This window comes from Eptatretus burgeri, chromosome 9 (genome assembly GCF_056783735.1).
Source record: "Eptatretus burgeri isolate ZD-2024b chromosome 9, Ebu_testis_v1, whole genome shotgun sequence".
Taxonomy (NCBI): domain Eukaryota; kingdom Metazoa; phylum Chordata; class Myxini; order Myxiniformes; family Myxinidae; genus Eptatretus; species Eptatretus burgeri.
In genome coordinates this window covers 9,322,084-9,338,572 of record NC_140969.1, presented here as the reverse complement: position 1 = coordinate 9,338,572, position 16,489 = coordinate 9,322,084, and the positions used below count along the sequence as shown (strand labels likewise).

Here is a 16,489-nt window from a genome sequence, read left to right as displayed (position 1 = left end):
GGCGGAAAGTGGACGCGGCAACGCGCTGTTCTGGCACATGCTCCCATACCTGACCTGACCTGACTCAGTCTTTCCTTGGTGGATGAGTTGGTTAGGTGACAAGAACAACCCAATTAGGTTTCGGTTCAGGTGCAGATCCAGATCCGGCCTATCAGTGCAATGCAGGATGCAAACTGTTCAGCCTGGCCAAGGTATGCACTCTACCGAGTGCCCTTCAAATTGAAAGTGTTTTCACAGGATCGATTACTGTTTGGTTCGGCAACATCACTGCACATGACCTCAATTTGTTGGAAAGAGTCGTTCATGTTGTGCAGAGGATCATGGGTGTTGACCTACCTGTGTTCGAAGTTATCTTCACGTCCAGATGTTTTGCCAAAGCCTCAAATATTGTCAAAGATTCTAGTCATCCTGCCTTAAACATGTTTGAACCACTACATTCTGGCCATCAGTATCACAGTATTAAAACATCCACTAACCGTTTCAGGAATCGTTTTTATCCTGGTGTGGTTCGACTTCTAAACCATGAATCTTGATTTTTACGTTTGTTTTTTTCTTTCGTCAAATTATGTTTTTATTTGAGAGCACTTGTATTCAAAGAATTCCAATGTTGTTACTGTGATATTCATCAGGTCAAGTCTGGGAGCATGTGCCGGAGCAGCGCGTAGCTGCGTCCACTTTCCACCTGTACTCCAGGGGCCTCCGGCTGACCATCCCCCAGGCAGATGCCTGGCCCATCCCAATTCCTTGAGATGCCGATCAACTTGCTGTAACCATGAGGCACGTGGTCGACCCACTGGCCTCCTCCACTTATGAGACTCCCTCGCTGAGAGAATCTGGTGAGCAGGATCAGAGTCAGGAAAACGAGCCACATGTCCATACAGCCGCAGCTGACACTCACGGACGATGCAGGTAATAAATCTCATTTGACTGTCTCAGCAACCGCTCGTTGGACACAAAGTCCGACCAGCGATAGCCAAGGATTCTCCGAAGAGACCTGGTACCAAAGCAGTTAAGTCACAGTCTCAGATCCTTGGTCAGAGTCCAACTCTCACATATAGAGCAAGACTGGAAGCATCAACGACTTAAAGACTCCGACTTTCGTCCTCCTGTACAGGTACCGGCAGCGCCACACCCCATTATCCAGTGAATCCATGACTCCCCAGGCCCGACCCAGACGTCTATTAACCTCTGGCTCACAACATGTGGAGACATGAATATCACTGCTAAGGTAAGTGAATCTCTCCGTGACCTCAACATCCTCACCACAAACAGGTACAGACAAGATAGCAGCATCCAAGATGTTATTGAAAGCCTGGATGTCCATAGATTCATGTGGTGCTACATATGGCAATAAAATCATCTCTATTAATTAATTAATTGCCTTTAACATTTATTTATTTGTTTCTTTAATTAGTCTTTTTAGTTATTGAAATGTGAAATCTACACATCCCATTTCAAGGTGTGGTTGGGCTGTGTCCATAATGAGGTTGAGTAAATACCAATAAGTCAAAGTGATAAGTGTTAATTCAGAACTAGTTTGTGAACATCCAACAGTAGGTTCCCCGTGAAACAAATTTGTCTAAATGCTCAACAACATGCTTTTGCAAAAATGCTAAATGACTCATCTGCAGGGCAGTTAGACAGGTGATAACTGCAGACAGAGAAGGAAAGAAAGACAGAATTCATTAGAGCATGTGATTAGAGAAAAGAGCATTTACAGTGGATAAAATGTCAGAGAAGCATGGTGGAGTGCCACACCCATCCATCCATCCATCCATTGTGACCATACTCTGTGCAGAGCATTGGTGCTGCCTAAGCAGTCTCCTGGGCTGTTGGGCACACTCCTGGACAGGTCACCACTCCGACAAGATACCAACAACCTGGTACTCATTTTTGCCAACCTCGATGGTTTGTATGATTTGAACTCAGGACCCTAGGATCCAAAGCCCATCACTCCAGCCATAAAGCCAATACCAGCATAGGGTGCCACACCCAAGTCAGCATCAGTGCATCTTTCAGAATTTGTTCAATGGAAACACAAAATGAGTTATTAACATCTCTCTAAATAATGTGAGCACATGCTCGAATTGCAAGATATTATCAGTAAACTAAATAACCGACATAATGATACATAGTCTCTCTCCTATTGTGCTGCTTCCTGAAAAACATAACTCTCAGACTCGTTTGTCCTTCCATAACATCTAGCAATCTCCTTCCTCTCGCCTGGGAAGGAAAAAAGTCTCCTTTTGTTTGGTCAAACCAAGCTTAGATGAATCGGTGTCATCCGTTGTTACCTCTTGCGACGTGCACGGACTGTAATGGTTGGTCATTGTCAATAAGAGGACAAATCATTGTCAACAAAGCAAAACCTATGATATTTTTGAGGAAAGGAAGTCGACACATGTAAGGCAATTATTTGTACAATTTATTCGCAATTATTTGCTAATTTGCTGATAATAAGAAAAAGCTCATTGCTGAGCATTAGGTTTCAGCTTCAGAGGGATCTTCATCAAAAATGGCGAGCTCGCTGATCACCAATTGTCACGGTTTTAATGACTGCTTTAGAACCTGTCTGATATGTCTCTCGTACTGTACTCGTGTTTCGATTTTGTCTGATCTCTGACCTTTTCTCATTTATTGAAAACCATTTGCCATTTCCCGTTTCCTCGGTGTGGGGTATTACCTTCGAGAGCAGTCGAATCAAGTGGAAGTATCACTATCTCACATCACATGACCAACTCAATTTGCTGGACTTTGAGAAATCAAACCAATTTGAATTTTTAGTGGATAAATGTAATATCCATTCGTATATATGCCTGGTGTTGGCTAAATGGTTAGGGTGGTGGGCTTGGGATCCCATGATCCTGATTTCAAATCCCACTTGGCTGTTGAATTAATACCAGGTGGGGTTGACTCTGCCTGTCATCCGTCCGAGGTCGGCAAAATGAGTGCCAGCTTGCTGGTATCCTGTGTCGGAGTGGCGACCCATCCAGGATTGTACCCTATAGCCAAGGAGACTGCTTGGGCAGCACCTACGCTCTGCACAGAGTTAGATCCGGATGGATGGATGGATTAGTATATACTTGTTCTAATAAAGTGGCCAGAAAGAGTAAACAGTGTTTTGAAATGAGTGAAACACAAATGTGCAGCTATCGACAAACCATACAAACTGATAGATTTATGTGGCATTGTGTTTTTCGTGAAACATTGTTAAAACCATTTTAAAAGTCTTTGTTAAAACAGTTTTCCATTGGATTTAGACTTACTATTCAAAACTTTATAATCATCAGTCAATTTGGATTTACAAAGAGTTGGAACTTTCTCCTGGCCTTGAGGATTTTCCGAGAAGCTTGCTTTTACATTTAAGTGAAGATGACTCAACTAAAATGCAACGAAATATAATTAAATGGTACTTCCGTTAGCAGTAACAGGGTTAAACCTAACTAAACTTTAAACAGTGTTAAAAAATAATATTCATGGTGTTCTTGAAGCTAAATTTGCTGAGAACGTCTCAAAATAAAGATTGCAGTATGCACGAGTTACATTTTCATTCCCATCCCCATTAATTCCTCACTTCACTAATGGAAATATGAAGGGGAGGGGAGGAAGGAGGGGAAAGAGAGGGGAGGGAGAGAAGAAGGAGAGAGAGAGGAGGACGGGAGAGAGAGAGAGAGAGAGAGAGAGAGAGAGAGAGAGAGAGAGAGAGAGAGAGAGAGAGAGAGAGAGAGAGAGAGAGAGAGAGAGAGAGAGAGAGAGAGAGAGAGAGAGAGAGAGAGAGAGAGAGAGAGAGAGAGAGAGAGAGAGAGAGAGAGAGAGAGAGAGAGAGAGAGAGAGAGAGGGAGAGAGAGGAGGAAGGGAGAGAGAAAGAGGAAGGAGAGGAGAGAGAGCGGAGGCAGAGAAAGAGAGGGGAGAGAGAGAGAGAGAGAGAGGAGAGAGAGGAGGAAGGGGAGGGAACAGGGAAGGGCGGATGGAGTGGAGGGAGGAGGGAGGGGGAGCAATGTTGGAGGAGAGGTGGGGGAGCTTGGAGTGAGGACACCGGGATGACCGTTTATAGCTGCGTTGAGATTCGAACCTAAGGTAGATAGCTCAGAGTGAGCATGTATATGTCTCAGCTATCCTACTGTGATCTCCACAGAGAACTGAGCGGCCATATCACCATCAAAGCTTGAAGAGCACTCGCCATGTGCCTTCACCATTTGCCATGTGCCTTCACCACCCAAGCAAGCATTCATACAAAATGGTTGAAGAAACTTTTAAAAACGAAACGTTTAATTTTTTATATGTATCTATCTTTGCCATAAGTGGTGGGTCGAATCATGAAATAAGATTGTCGAAAAAGGGGAACCGTCATGTGAAATAAAATTACACATTTTCAGCGAGCGAACCACCTCATCGCCCAGGTCACCGCATGGCTAGATGCTGGTGAATGGGCACTGAACTTTGTTCAAGTTGATTGATATATTCAGTGACAATGTGAATATTATAGAGCACTCGCCAAGTGGCCTAAGCACTAAAGAAAGCACTCTGATGAAACGGGTGATGAGGAACGACTGGTTTGGCAAGCGATTAGCGATCGCTGAACTGTTTTATTAAACACACACTTCCTAGAAACGTCCACAATGTCAAACAATGTCCGAATTGGACAAACGAACACTTCCATAGCAGGTGGAACTGCTGTTAAGGTCAATCCCACAGTTTAAATTTTGAAATTTGGATCAGGTTAAGACATTCTAAAGCTTATCACATGCGCACAATTTTTTTTTTTTTAAAAAGGCACAAACACTTGCGTCCCCGGGCGTTTATAAGCATTGTGATGTATCCAGAGATTTGTAGGTCGTATCCCCAGCGAGGTAACCCATTCGAGTATTCTGCGTGGGAGTGGTGACCCATCCTGGATTGTGCCCAATAGCGAAGGAGACTGCTTCGGCAGCACCAACGGTCTGTACAGAGTATGGTCCCAATGGATGGATGGAGGTAACCCAGGATGCGCCTTTCGACCCCATTGAGAGCGAGGTGACTGAGGATGTGCTTGATGAAGGATATATTTATATAAGGCTGTTAATTATCTTCAAAATGGGTGTTTTAATGAACCCAAACACGCAATTTTCACTCCTGTACTTCCTTGGAGTTTTCTTAGTGTGCACGCAAAGTTTCAGGCTGTTAGGTTTTTATAGTTTTGGAGTTATGGAAGAGACACACTGACACACACACACACACACACACACACACACACACACACACACACACACACACACACACACACACACACACACACACACACACACACACACAGTCACACACTTATTATTATTATTATATATATTTATCATTCTTCATAAGCTATAGTGAAGAAAAATAGGCCATTTTCAAAGTTTCAGTTTGTGATAACCAAGTGGAGAAGGAAAATTGGAATGGAAAGCCTTATGTGTGTAAATCGGATTAATGCTGCACTTTCCAGAAGACAGCAGGTGAAGGGCCCACGGGCTTCCAGGAAATGAATGACGTCATAAAGATTTTCATGACTCTTATTCTTGGATTGCCAGAGGTCCTTTGCAGGGGCTCTTCGGTTATTCCGAGAGCAGAGTCCTTACAAAGATGTAAAAAAAAAAAAAATATATATATATATATATATATAGGGGATATATAGTTTACTTGCATTGTACAGGTTGGTGGGCTTGTACTGGTTGTCGTTATTGATATTTATACTTTAGATTTGATGAAACTCAATAGAATATAACACAAAGCTCAGATGTTTCTTCCACTTATTCTTCTTTCGTTTGCAGCACATAAAAGGGTAATTGCTGAAGTTCACATCATAATAATCACCTGCTTTCTTTAGGAAGGCATGGCCCAGTCATCTGGAAGTTTGAGGGAATGTTCTAATCGATGGATAAAAGCAAGTCATCCAAGAAAACCGCACAGACCTGCCGGAAGACAAATCAAGGGGAATCATATCTGGTCACGAGCAATGGAAACCCAAACTGAAAGGTCACTTGGCAGGGAGATGCGGACGTACAAGGGGGTTTCAATGTAGCCACAAAATGTTCTCTCTGCATATGTATCGGATTTCAACCTGCAGGCACTGACACACAATGTGGTTGAATCAAAGCAGGAGTCAAACCATACAGTCACTCCATCATGTTGTGGGAAAAGGGCAGGTCTCTTCTTGATTTCATTGTTACAAAATTCAAGGCTTAAATAAGAGTATTCAGTTGAAAAGTCCAGTAATTAAATGAGCATTGATTTCTGCCAGGCAATACGAAGTTCAATCATCTTTTCCTTTTAACAGAACAAACATGAGACATAAAAAGGATTTGGTGTCCCATTACCTGATTATACAAACGCATTTGCTGTGCTGATGTTGGCCTTGCTGCCTGCAGGAAGGAGCACTGGCTTTTATGACAAGGATTTTCTGTGACCTTGTGGTTGTATGATGGTCATATATAAAACTTCAATACCTTCCACTGCCTGTCCTTTTCTATTATTCAAACCAATATCTAACACTTTGGGAAGAATTGGCATGATGAATGCTGAGTAAGGGGCATGAATAACAGTATTGGGGGGGAGCTGTTAGGGGGGGGTGGGGTTCTTTGACACCATCTTACAGTAGCTACTCTGTTGATATATACAATCAAATGTACCCACAATGACAGGTCCATCCTTCCACACCTTCCCCTCCCTCATCCCATCCCTCCCCTCCATCATCCCACTCCTCCCCTGCCTCATCCACCCCTCCCCTGCCTCATCCCAACCTACCCATTCCCCTCCCTCATCTCACCCCTCCCCTGCCTCCAGACTCTCACCCTTCCCTGTGTCAGGTTAGTTATGAATTGTGAGAAAATGACTGTTTAAAACCCATCGTAAGGTATATCGTGGTGAAAACATGTGATCCTATAAAGTTTCGTCGTGAATAACCTTGGGAGCTCAGAGGAGTCACAAACAAACAAACAACATCCCATTCGCTTTTCTATGGAAAATAATATCACTCCAAGCTCAAAATGAAATGAAATAACATCCTCAATGAAAGCAGATCACACAAAAAGGGGAAACAATGTGATTTTGTGTAAAAATAGTAATAATAATAATAATAATAATAATAATAATAATAATAATAATAAAAATCACCCCAGATGACACCGAGGTACCGCACGACACCATCTGTACAATGCTGGGGGTCCTGCACTTCATACTTTGATCCATCAACCAGTTAATACAAAGAAGAAAAGGATGTATTTTCTATTGTGTTTAGCAGCGTGATAGTGCGTGCAAAGCAAACTGTGTAACGTAGCACAGGAGTAGCACACGTGACCGAACACACACCGAAATATGTTGAGCACCTTTTTATACAAAAAAACGATTAAAAAAACAAAACATTTAAACAAGACTATCCCGTTGGCACACACATGCCCCTCAGCCCAAAGGCTGAAGCACATGGTCAAACAAACACACGCACACGCACACGCACACGCACACGCACACGCACACGCACACGCACACGCACACGCACGCACGCGCACACACACACACACACACACACACACACACACACACACACACACACACACACACACACACACACACACACACACATCCTAACTCTGAAAGACCAGAATGCATGGTCATATAATTGGACCCCTCCAGAGGAGTGAGTCCCCGTGACTTCAACGGCATGCTGTCCTGAATTTGGGTTTATTTTCCCTCATCAGGATGGCATACCGATAAATATCTAACAAATGATGACCACATTCGTTGTTTAAAATGTCAATCACACCTTCTGGCTGTTATTGTGAGCATCGCCGTAGATTATCTCACACGGTAAATTGCATAATCCACAAAGGTGCAGGACTTTATGTTCTTTGGAGATCGGGGGAGTGCTCGTCATAATTTGATTGACCCGCCGATTGCACCACATGCCTTCTGGTTGAATGGTTTGCATTTGCGGGAACAATTGTCTGGGTGGCAGAGCGATGGTTGTTCTTTACGGAATGTGCAGTTTTACCAGGTGAGACATAATCCGCGGCGATGCTCACCATAACAGCCAGGAGGTGCGATTGACATATACACATATACATATACATATGTATGTATATATTGTTACGGCCACATATACCGAGTGAATTATGAGGGGTTTAATCCTCATTTCTCCTCGGAAGTGCCGGACCTGGGGCCAGCACTCACAATTAACTGTGTGATGCAGTGGGTTGCTTAACAACCACAAACGCCAATTGTTAACCACGATTCCAGTGTCCACCATCTAATTTGCCATTTAACTAGAGGTCATGTGGCTTCCTGAATGGGCAGCGCACCCTCAGCGATGCACCAATCTTATCTTGATTAGATCTTAAGTATGGTGGCCGAGCATTTACCACTGGTGCATGCCAACTGTGACAGGTTAATTAGTTTGGTAATTACCTCCCAGTCAATCTAGGTTCAGACAATGCTGGATCAATGGAAGAAAAGGACAAGCATGGACAGGTTGAAACGTCAACAAGGAATTTATTATTCAGAAAAATATATAAACTGAAAAACTTTTTATTTCCTTGTGGTGTAAATGGAAGACCTCAAATCAATCAAAAGAATCAATCAACAAAATATCCTCAAACAAAGAAAGAATTCAACAAACAGTTATAGAAAAATTGACAAAGAGCAGATGCCTGCCTCGCCGTGCACCCACCCGCAAACAGGCTCGAATACCAATCGACGTCATGTCGTCACTCCCAAGAACCAGGGACGCCAAAAATCAGGTATGCCAAGAGCCAGGTACCGAGCAGAACCAACAAGAACTGTCCAACTGTCACCAACTGTCAAGAGTTATCAGGAGCTGTAACCAGCAGTCAGGAGCTGTAAGGAACCGTCAGGAGCTATCAGGAGCTGTTACCAACCATCAATAGCTGTCACTAACTGTCAGGAGCTATCACCAACTCTCAGGAGCTATCATCAACTGACAGGAAGGCAGTCTTCCCATTCTTTTTATAGGTGACCAGTGTGGGTGGAGCCTAAAGCAGACTTTAGCCAAATCCGTCTTGCCTATTGGCGCATCGTTGCACGTGACCTCCGATTGTCAATTATTGCGATCATTCTTTTCTCACCATCGAGCAAGATGCAACTCCCAAGTAACACAGGCCTGGCTTACGACGCCACGCTCGGGGCACTGGATGAACACCAGAAAGCAGCCATTTGCCAGAATAACCGAGTGAAAATGTGAAGTGCTCACAAAACGTCAAAGGGTAATTACCATCTCTCTGTTCAGCCCGACACGAACAAGAGCCAGTTCGCATCCAAAGAGTTGCTGAACGGGGTGTCAAACGTCGATGGAAAAAGGTGGATGTCTGAGGTAAATGATCCACATCCATGTCTGACCGTCAGAATAAACTGTCCAGAAAAAGCTTGTGGTGTGTTTAATCAAATGTCCTGAAAGTCCAATGTGCCTTGATTACCAAAATAAAATGTGTAAATATATTGTGTATTTCCAAGCCAATGTGTATTGACGGAAATGGAATAGAATGAGTATCCGTTGGACTAACGGCTGGCTATCTTATCGCATGCACGAACGGTGAATATCACTCAAGCAGAAATGAAAACTGACGTAAAATAATATGTCATGAACGTGTCGTAAAGAAGAAAAGGTCATCCCATAAGAGAAGACGGGAAATCTGTTCTCCACCCTTCTCCAATGCATCAAAGAGTCAGAATCCCACCAGATAAGGGGATGGGTCTCTTCTTTACATGTATTTATGGAAATAACTGTCTGAGGACCTGGATGTTAGGTGCATTAGTCGGATTCGATTCTGTAATCCATAGCACTATGTGTATATGTATGTATGTATGTATGTATGTATGTATGTATGTATGTATGTATGTATGTATGTATATATGTATATATATATATATATATATATATATATATATATATATATATATATATATATATATATATATATATATATATATATATATATATATATATATACATATATATATATATATATATACTCTACCAGCCTGGTGTTGGCGCAGTGGTTAGGGCAGCGGCTTGGGATCCAAAAGGACCTGAGTTCAAGCCCCGTTGGGCCACTGAATTAATACACCAGGGGGTTGACTCAGCCTGTCATCCTTCCGAGGTCGGCGAAATGAGTACCAGTATACTGGGCTGGTGTATACCCCGGTTAAAATAGGTGTACCATATCCCTGTGTTGTAAGAGGCGACCAGGGTTGCGTCAGGAAGGGCATCCGGCGTAAAACATGTGCCAAATCACTATGCGGATCATACGGATGATCCGCTGTGGCGACCCCTAACGGGAGCAGCCGAAAGAAGAAGAAGAAGAGACTCTACCAGTGAAAAGTTTTAGAACACTCCCAATTTTCAGTTTTTACTGAAATTTAAGCAGTTCAAGTCCAGTGAATAACCTGAAATGGTACAAAGCGAAGCGGTAAACTGCCAGAGGTTAAAAAAACAAAAGTTTAGGTTTCCAAAAACTGAGAAATCTTACTATAATTCACCGTCTGTCTGTTCCAAGATACCACAAAAACGGCTGAACCGATCGCAACCATTTTTGGGGTGTGTAATCCTGGGAACTCTTGGAGTAAAATAGGCATAAATATAATAACATGACCCCCTTGACGGCTCCCGGAGGGAGCAGGTGCTTCTAGTCTTATGATAATTCAACGTCTGTCCATCTGTCTGTTCCCAGGTACCCCCAAAACGACTGAACCAATTGCAACCATTTTCGGGGTGTGTAATCCTAGGACAGCTTGGAGTAAAATAGTCATAAATATAATAACATGACCCCCTTGACGGCTCCCGGAGGGAGCAGGTGCTTCTAGTCTTATGATAATTCAACGTCTGTCCGTCTGTCTGTTCCCAGGTACCCCCAAAACGACTGAACCAATTGCAACTATTTTCGGGGTGTGTAATCCTAGGACAGCTTGGAGTAAAATAGTCATAAATATAATAACATGACCCCCTTGACGGCTCTCGTAGGGAACGGGTGCTTCTTGTATCTTCATTGTTGTTAAAAATTAGTTCCTTTTGAAGTTTAAACAAACAAATGATGTCTTCTTTTTGAAGACCTGCATTAAAACCTTGTGAGAGTAGTCGATACTCATGTTGAAAACTTGACTGTGAAAATGATTAAATTATCATAATCTAAAAAGTTGTGAGTAAGCAACATTTTAAAAAGCAAGCAGGTTTTTCCACATCCGCTTGAACCAACTATTAGACATCTTTATGAATTTGGAAGATTTTTATGGTTGTTAAATTTTATCTTACTAGAAGCACCCGCTCCCTATGGGAGCTGTCAAGGGGGTCATGTTAATGCCTATTTTACTCCAAGGCGCCCCAGCATTACACCCCCCAAAAATGGTTGCGATCGGTTCAGCCGTTATTGCGGTACCTGAGAACATACAGATGGACGGACGGTGAATTATAGTAAGATGCCTATTTTACTCCAAGAGGTCCCAGGATTACACACCAAAAAAATGGTTGTAATCGGTTCAGCCGTTTTTGTGGTATCTTGGAACAGACAGATGGACAGAGGGTGAATTATAGTAAGATTTTCCCAAACAGGTAAAAAAAAAATCATTAATTTATATATTTAGAAAATAAATTGTATAAATATTTTATTGGCTTTTTTAGAAACTCTGTTTTATCCTGAATTCAGGTTTAATTTCAAGATAATCCATTATTTTATTTATACAATATCTTGTGATGATATTTCCCTGAAAATGACAATCGTGAATAATATATATCATCAATCCTTTCAACATTACCCTCATTTGTTCAGTCTCTTCTCTTGTAAGAAAAGGTGTATTATCACCCTCGTACTTGACATTCATTTCTCTTCTTAATCTTGTGAAGTAATTCATTTTTGGTGTAATTTTGAAACAGTTATGCTCCTTTTTATATTTTTTATTTCCATTAATTAGAAGATAATCACAGAATATACATTGTTTATAGGCTTTTGACTTGTGTTTAATCCCACTCTATCACATGCAGGACAATTCTCAAGTTTGTCATGTGGAGAATCAGGGAATTCAAGAGGCTCAAGATGTAGTATACGATAATATTTATAAAGTAAAACTTTACTTCAAATAAAATTCATCTTCGGTGTCATCTTCGGTACTTCCATTGCTGCTTTCACAATCATCTATAAAACTACATTCAGTACTATCGTTTGAACACAAACTCTCGGTATCATAACTCTCTTCTGTTCCAACAAAGATACTGTCATCATGATCATAATCTTCACTTGAATCATGACTCGTTTAATTCATCGAAAAAAAACATTACCATCAGTATCCATATACTTTTTTTCATTAACAGATGCAACTACTACATTTTTAATATTAAAAGGTAATTTTAAAATGGTCCTTAACTACTACTGAATGAAATGTCATTTCACCTGATATATTGTTGCGGGGCCGGGCGTCGGCTGTGGGCACGACCGCTAGATGGAGCAGTAGAGTCGGCTCGACTGATCGCCCGGAATTTAGATTGTACCTTTTCGGAAAACTCCGGAAAAGTACGGGTCCCTTATTGGACCGAAGTTCGCCAATAGACAGACCGCGTGGGGTAGGGTCGATTGCCAATTTCAATTCACCTAAATACCCATGTGGTCCAAACTACCGGGGAAATTCACCCTCGACAATGCTCGTGCGGAACGAGCCGCTTAGCGTACTCGTTCCTTGTGCGATCCGAGCGGTTTGATCTCAGAGATCCGTCGGTCCCAAATATCCCGTTACAACGGTAACGACCTGGCTAATTTTCCAACACGCAACACGCTAAGTCAATGAAGGAATAGACACGAACGAGCTGAAACATTTCACAAATGGGGATGTTTATTTACAATGGGGGGATGAGGGGAGCACATAAGGGCAGAGTTAAACCGAATATTAATAAATGCATGTATATACAGGCAAAAAGCACTTATATAATTCACTACTTAGCTGACTGGTGCCACGAACACACATATGCACACACCCAAATAAGTGGTGGCTACAGCCTTTATTGAGGCCTTCAGCTCAGAGGGATAGGACGAGCTAAAGACCAGGGTCTATCTCGGACCTGTCCACCACCTGTGGTCTTCGCGTCGACCCGGGCACCAGCGAGAGGCAAGCCAAACCCAGACACCGGCGAGCGACCCTTGCGGTTCTTGTGGGGGGATGGTGTCCCTCAAGCTCGCCTGTTCGCCGAGAGAGGCATGGCGCCAAACCCTTGCGGTCCTTGTCAGGGACTGGCGTCTCTCAAGCTCTCGATCGTGTGGCGGAGGAGGAGGAGGAAGAAGATGATGACCAAGACCAGCTTCTCCTATACCGATTGACTGAATCCCCTTTTATGCGCTCCGGCACGGCTCGACCCCTCCCCCACTTGGCGCGCTGCCCAGCGCATCGGTGGGTGGGGGTATGACCCCTCCCCCACTGAGCGCACAGAGAATCCGGGAGCAGAGGGTTGTTATTGTTCTCTGCAGAGCTGTAGTAATCCGTTGCTGTCGTTGCTGATGGTGTTACAAATAAAAGGAAATCCTAACTATCAAAAGTAACTCACAGTGCATGAACATTGATTTACCCATTAGACAAGGGAAAAGGGAGCTATCTATCAACATTTACTTATCGATATAACTGAGCTATAGGACCTGTATGTTGAGTGGAGTAAACATCCAAATTTGTAACAATATTAACATCCTTTATTTCATCAAGATTTACATGTTTAGGGTTGTTGAAAAAAATACAAATTTCTCCTTGCTTATTGCTGATGATTTTATTTTCTCTTTCAAAAGCTTCATCCAAAAGGGTTTTCCTTTTTGATACTTTTTCTTGTAATGTAAATTTCAGAGTTGTTAAAAAGGCCCTTTTCAGGGAACAAGTAATGGGTTAGTAACTGCAGCTGTTCTGCAGATATGGAAGTAAATTAACCCTTGAAAGTTGATGCAAACAATTCATGCAGGTGTCCCAACTTTCGTTGATTCGATACAAACCCTCTGTATAAAAGCAGGGTTGGAAGAGACTGTGTTACTTCACCCTCTGAAGCATTACTTGGACGATATTGCACTGCAGGAAGGAGTATATTGCTATCATAATGGCGAGAAAAATACAATTAGCAAAGGAAGACAGACAGACAGACAATTATAACCCTTAAAAGTGTAGGTCTTTCCTTTGGGGAAATTGCAACGAAAGCCAAGGTGTCAGTGAGTACAGTTTCCTACACCATCAAAAGGCATTTGGAAACTGGAGGAAACTCTGACAGGAAGAGATCTGGCAGACCCAAAGCCACAACACAATGAGAAGACAAGTTTCTGAGAGTCAACAGCTTGTGTGATAGGTGAGGTGGCTCACAGTACAGCAGCTTCAAGCACAGCTTAACACTGGTCGAAGCAAGGAAGTCTCAGTTTCAACTGCGAAGAGAAGACTTTGAGCTGCAGGTTTGACAGGTTGAGTGGCAGTAAGAAAGCCATTGCTAAGATTGCAAAATAAGAAAAAGAGGCTTGCCTGGGCCATGAAGCACCACCAGTGGATTACTGAAAACTGGAAGAAGGTCTTATGGACCAATGAATCAAAATTTGAAATCTTCGGTTCATCAGGCAGGGTTTTTGTACACCGTCGAGTAGGCAAAAGGATGGTTCCTCAGTGTGTGACACCAACTGCCAAACATGGAGGAGGAAGCATGATGATCTGGGGCTCTTTTGCTCGATCCAGAGTCAGCGACTTGCATAGAGTGACTGGCACCCTGAACTAAAATAGCTACCACAGCATTTTGCAGCGCCATGCAATACCCTCTGGTCTACGCCTAGTTGGTCAGGGGTTCATCCTACAGCAAGAAAACGACCAAAAACATTCTTCCATGCTATGTCAGAACTGCCTTAGAAGAAAAGAACAAGATGGTAGGCTTCAAATCATGGAATGGCCAGCACAGTCTCCAGACTTAAACCCCATCGAGCTGGTTTGGGATGAACTGAACAGAAGGATGAAAGCAAAGCAACCAACAAGTGCAACACATTTGTGGGAACTTCTGCAACAGTGTTGGGAAGAACTTTCCGACCAATATTTGCTTTCCATTGTGGAAAGAATTCCATGAGAATGTTCGGCTCTTATATCTGCAAAAGTTGGCAACTTTTATGAGTCAAAAATTAAGATTAAATTTTGTTCAACAAAACGATTCCATGATTTTTTTTTTTGGCATTGTTTTTTTTATTTTTTTTTTTTTTTATTTTTTTTTTTGTATACCTTGGTCGAGGTTCGTATGAGAGCTAACACACAACTCACAGCAAGGAGGCATGAGACAAGAGGGGCGGGAGTGGAAGGGACAAAACATTGGGGAACAGACACAGGTGAACTGTGGAAGGGAGAGGGATGGGGATGGGACGGGGAACATGGCGAGGGGAAGATGGACATTAAAGGGACTTTCAGGAAGGAAAGCAGGAGAATTGAAGGAAGTGGGCTTGGGTGGATTATCGGGGGTAGAAAAGATCGAGGATTTGGATAGGGGAAGATAAGAGGTGGTGGTGAACAGCTGTTTTGAAAGCCTGGAGGGAAGAATGGGAAAGAATAGAGTGAGGAAGTTTATTCCAAAGGCGGGAAAAAAGAGGAATGAAAGAGTGAAGATGAGCAGTGATTCGTGATTTTGGTAGTTTTACCAGAAGGGGGTTGTTGGCGGACCTTGAGCGCCCTGTGGAAATGTGGTTGAGACAAATCACAGAGAGAGCAGGGGGGGCAAGGCTGGAGAGGAGTCGGTAGAAGACAGAAAGACCACCGACCAACCTGCGGTGATTGAGTGAGAGGCCCAAAGACTCAGCTTCATTGCGGGAGATGCCAATGATCTTAAAAGCCCTGGTTTCGACAGCGTGAAGTCGAGAAAGGTGGGAGGCAGGAGCACCAGCCCAGAGGGGAGAGCAGTACTCCATCAGGCTACGGACAAAAGCTTTGTAAGTGGTCAGGAGCTCAAGAGGGCCGAGGAAGGACTTTGCACGACGGAGGATTCCCAGTCGGCGACTGGCTTTTGAGGCAAGGTTGGAAATGTGACTTTCCCAGGAAAGGTCATGGCAGATAGTGAGACCCAGAAGCTTGAAAGAAAAGACTTCTTCCAGAGGATTGTTGAGAAAGTGGATGGGGGGGTTTGTAAACGGTCCTTTCGAAGAGACATAGTGAGAGTGTGAGATTTGTCTGGATTGAAAGACATGTTCCACGTGTTGGACCAGTTTGTGATTTTATCCAGATCTGCAGTGAGCGAAGAAGCTGCTGCTTGCCGGTCTGAGGGATGACAGATGGTACGGCAGAGGGTGGAGTCATCGGCAAAGAGAAATAGAGGATTTTCCAGAGAGTCCGAGAGAGTGTTTGTGTTTGTTCTATGCTTTAATATCATAGTTCATTGAAACATTGAACTGCTTAAATTTCAGTAAAAACTGGAAAAATGGGGGTGTTCTAAAACTCCTGACCAGTAGAGTATCGATATATATATATACATATATATATATATATATATGTATATATATATATA

General features: G+C 42.9%; 1 long non-coding RNA gene across 1 annotated transcript in view; it reads right to left on the bottom strand.

Annotated features, from left to right (window-relative positions):
* Positions 1-1,194: 1,194 nt before the first annotated feature.
* Positions 1,195-16,489, bottom strand: part of LOC147019497 (uncharacterized) — a 70,400-nt gene continuing 55,105 nt past the window's right edge. The window contains exons 3-5 of the long non-coding RNA XR_015061438.1: positions 6,017-6,082; positions 5,827-5,924; positions 1,195-1,651 (exon numbers count right to left, since the gene is read on the bottom strand). This is a non-coding gene — a long non-coding RNA (uncharacterized LOC147019497). The remainder of the gene's footprint in view (positions 1,652-5,826; positions 5,925-6,016; positions 6,083-16,489) is intronic.